This window comes from Macrobrachium rosenbergii, chromosome 14 (assembly GCF_040412425.1).
Source record: "Macrobrachium rosenbergii isolate ZJJX-2024 chromosome 14, ASM4041242v1, whole genome shotgun sequence".
Lineage (NCBI taxonomy): Eukaryota > Metazoa > Arthropoda > Malacostraca > Decapoda > Palaemonidae > Macrobrachium > Macrobrachium rosenbergii.
In genome coordinates this window covers 2,910,681-2,915,680 of record NC_089754.1, presented here as the reverse complement: position 1 = coordinate 2,915,680, position 5,000 = coordinate 2,910,681, and positions in this window count along the sequence as shown.

Below are 5,000 nucleotides of genomic sequence, written 5' to 3'. Positions count from 1 at the left end.
ATGTTGTTTGCTTCGCTTTTTACATGATTTGCCAAGTCACGATAGCAATCTTCTCTTCATTAGTCTAGACGCTGCCATATAAACCCCCTCTAATCTCTTCCTCTACCGACTTTTTGTTTCTAACTATTTTATTCCTAATGGTGTTTTTTGTAGCTGCCTATCAATTTGAAATTATTTAGCTTTCCTGTTGATGGGTGCAATAGAGTTGCTGTCCGAACTGTAATTATTTTCTTTTCCTACCAAATGTTCCTTTTCAATCCTTCTCTCCCCAAAATAGTTTTCTCCTTGCTTTGATATGTGCCTACTCCCACCAATACTTAGGGTAGCCTAATCTCTCCTAAGTAAAATCCTCCTCAGGTAATCCAACTCTTCGTCTAAAAATCTGGGACTGCAATCCTATAGTTCCTGATGGCCAACCCTGTCATTAATCCTATTTTTATTTCTTTCCTATGACTGAGAACCTATGTATGTATGAATTGGTGTGTGTCTTCTTCCTATATACCTTGAATTTTAAATTCTCCTTACCCTCTTGACCAGGACATCCAAGAAAGGAAACACAGAGTAAAATCAATGAAAGTCCAGAGATCCCATATATTTATGGTAGCCCTAAGATCCACAAGGAAGGGTGCCCGCTAAGACCGACGTGGCATCGACGAGATCACCGCAGAGGAGGCTGGAGAAATTTCTTCCAACATAATGGGAAATGGGTAGGCTAGTATCCGAAGGGCATTTAAAACATAACATGAACCTGATAGACGAATTATCCAAAATTAACGTAAAGACTGCAAATTTGGGTAAGTTTGATGTAACTTCCCTGTTCACTAACGTACCAGTAAAGACGACGATGGAAATAATAAAAGAATATGGAGGAGGGGTCTATACATGCGACATAGATCATGACGTTTTAATAAAATGCTACCAGCGGCCCTCAGCGTTAATGCTTTCAAAGTGGGGCGAAACCATTATATACAAAAATGGCGTGGCCATGGGTTCAAGTCTTTCACCAATTTCTAGCCAATATCTTTATGGAATGGTTTGAAAAGGAAGAGGTGGGCAAAGTAAATAAAGGGAACTTAAATATCGTAAATGGGTAAGATACGTTGATGACATCTTGATCATTTACAAGGAGAAAGGGGAAGATCTACACAAGTTTTTAGAAAACATAAATAAACTAAATGAACACATCAGTTCACATTAGAAGAAGAGAAGGAAGGAGAAATTCTTTCTGGATGTCCTGGTCAAGAGTGGGTAGGGGAGAATTTAAAATTCAAGGTATATAGGAAGAAGACACACACCAATTCATACATACATAGGTTCTCCAGTCATAGGAAAGAAATGGGAAAACAGATTAATGACAGGGTTGGCTATCAGGGCTTATAGGATTTGGTAGTCCCGAATTTTTAGACGAAGAGTTGGATTACCTGAGGGAGAGTTTTAGGAGATTAGGCACACCCTGGCATAAGGGGAGTGGGCACATCAAAGTAAGGAAAACTATTTTGGGAGAGGGAAAGGATTGAAAAGGAACATTTGGTAGAAAGAAAATAATTTACAGTTCCGGACAGTTAACTCTATTGCACCCATCAACAGAAGCTAAATAATTTCAATTGATAGGCAGCTACAAAATACTCATTAGGAATAAATAGTGAAACAAAAAGTCGGTAATGAGGAAGAGATTAGAGGGGGTTTATATGGCAGCGTGTCTAGACTGTGAAGAAGGGCACTATGGCGAAACTGGCAAATCATGTAAAGAGCGAAGCAAAACAACATCTGCAGAACATAAGGCATTATAATCAGACGTCGGTAGCCGCCAAAACACTGTTGGGAAAATGATCGACAGAATAGACTGGGAAAATATGAGTTTTCTGTACAGGAACGCCAACAAACATCTAGACTGGCTGTAGAGAACGCTCACAACTTGCGCCAACAAATATCGATGGCAGGAACAATCGAACGCTTGAAGACAGCATATCAGAAAATCATATACCTTACAGTAGCAAGGAAACGAAGAAAAACGCAAGAGAACGCACGGAAAACGGACATTCAACCAGGGATCAGAGAAGACCAAGCAATAAGAGGGTGGAGGTCAATAGGAAGAGCTAGGCGATTATAGGATTAAAAGTACCCACACAGATATAAATACAGCCGGATCTATGCGCTTGCTCATTGTAATGGATATTACTTGATAATGTGACCGTTTGTCCAAGAAAGCTTGTAACTTTTTGAATAAAAACTCCATTAAATACCATCCAGTTTGAATGAGGTCCTTTAATAATGAGGAGAGTAGTGTTATATATATATATATATATATATATATATATATATATATATATATATGTATATATATATATATATATATATATATAATATGCGTATTTGTATGTGTGTGTGTGAAAACAGCAGCTGATGTCTCATCCTACCCCATCAATTATTTCACATTGTGCAATGAAGCACCAAATGGCTAATTTCAACATTCATGCATATATAAATATATATATATATAGTGAGAGTATATATATATATATATATATATATATATATATATATATATATATATATATATATTAATATATGTAAACAAGAGAGTGAATGATTTCCAGTCTTCGCTGTCCCGTTTATTACAGCGAGAAGACTGGAAATCATTCCTTCTTCTTGTTTACACCAACGTTTCGGGAATCCTTTCCCATCTTCAGGGCTATAAACAGAATTAATTTTTGCAATATAAAAAAATATGCTAAAATAAGATAATAATTATAAGAAATCTAGTTTCTCATATAACATTCAGTAAGCTAAAAGTAAAAAAAAAAAGACTACAAAGCGACTTTAAGCTAAAAGTAAATTAAAACTACACATAATTCAGTGAAATAAGAGATAAAAAAAGAAAAAAAAAATAAATAAATTAAAAAGGAAAGGGTTTTGTCGGACTTACTGTTAAGAGGTTTGGCTGTTAACTGATGGCGAACAGAATAGTCAAAGACGATGTCAGAGAAAATAAAGAGAGAGAGAGAGAGAGAGAGAGAGAGAGATATGAGTTAGGCAATATGTAATGGTGTGGAAGTAGTTTGGTTGTTTAAGAAAGGTGACAGTTTTTTTTTATGTAAAGAGATTCTAAAAGATGGAGCGAAAGGCAATCGGTAGTTTGACAGAGTATTTTGAAATTATTGTGCATAATGTTAGTTTTACATGAATTTGAATGGTTCCTTATGGCCGAAAATTCTTTTGATTTTAAAATGCAGCCAGTGCGATAACTGACACCTCTGTGGGAATCGATGCGGACTTTCAGTAAGCGTCGGGTAGATCCGACGTAATTTCCAAAATTACATTTTGGACAAGTATATTCATAAACAACGAAAGAACGCATCAACTCCGGAAGGGTGTCTTTGAATTTAAAAAGTCTGCCTATTGTTAACGGGTTATTGAACACAAACTTGAAATTAACATATGGGTATAGGCTGCATTTTTTACACATGGTAATGAAAAATACATTAATTTCTTTGGAACTTGAGGACAATAAACTGGGCTGATAAACATTGTTAAGAAACTTTTTAATAACTCTGTCAAAGAGGTCAGATGGATAACAGTTATCCTTAAAAAATACTTTAAGAAATGATATTTCGTTGTTGAACACAGGGAATAGGCTCTGAATAAAAGCATCTTTACTGCACTCAGCTTAAAATGTCAAAGAGCAGTTACTAAAAAAGTTAAGGGGCTCAAACCAATGTACAGTACGTCTTTTTCCTAAAAATACCCGTGAGAAATCTCCCCTTACAACGTGAAATATTTATGTCTAAGAAAAGTAAATGATTATTTGATTCAATTTCCATCGTAGCGATGTTATATGACAAAACCAGATTTCTTATAATTATTAGCTTATTTTAGCATACACTTCTCAATTGCAAAAATTAATTTATTTATATTCTGAAGATGGGAAAAGATCTCTGAAATGTTGGTAAATAAAAGAAGTGATTTGTTTTAGCTGTCCTGGGTTTATATATATAAGCAGGACAGCATGCAAGCAAAAAATATATATATATGCCTATATATATATATATATAAAACATATATATATATATATATATATATATATATATATATATATATATATATATATATACTGTATATATATATGTATACATACATTACACACACATATATAGGCCTATATATATCTGAGTGTCAGAAAATTCTTGAAAAACATACAAATTTGATGCCAAGATCATTTAGATTACCAGCTGTATCAAGTATTATAAGGAAAATAAAATTTCGAAGGGGAACATTGCAGCCATCTAAGTGATCTCAGCTTTTAAAATGACCATTTAGGCACATTTCACATGTAGTCCCTTCAGTATGAGTATGAAATGCCCAATTTTGCGCCTTATCACCACTTCTGCACTAATTTTCCATGGTATTCTCAACTATCATGATATCTTTCTCTTCTCTCTCTCTCTCTCTCTCTCTCTCTCTCTCTCTCTCTCTCTCTCTCTCTCCTTAGTAACTCACCCTCTCTGTAAGCGCAGAAGTTTTAAACCTATATTCTCTTTGATATTTCGTAGCCCCTTTCATATCTTCCCTTGTCCCTTTCTGAACAGCATTTTTGCTTGCATGCTCCTTCAAACCTCTAGCATTCTGGGCTCATCCTGCTTAAATTCCTATTTTAAATTCTCCATATTTCTTATGCATTGCCATACAGTACATCTATTGTAAAGGGCCTTTTTACTTATCCAGTCCTTTAGGCTGAAATGTTTTACAGTTTTCCTGTTAAACCTACTGAACAAAAATTTTCTAATCCACTGAAAATCTAAAGAAAAATCACATATATACGTGTATGTATATCTATATCTATATATACAATATATATATATATTACATATATAAATATACATTAATATATATATATATATATATTTATTTATATATATATATATATATATATATATATATATATATATATATATATATATATTTATATATTGTCATGAAGTGATCAAGTTCTTGGTTATTAC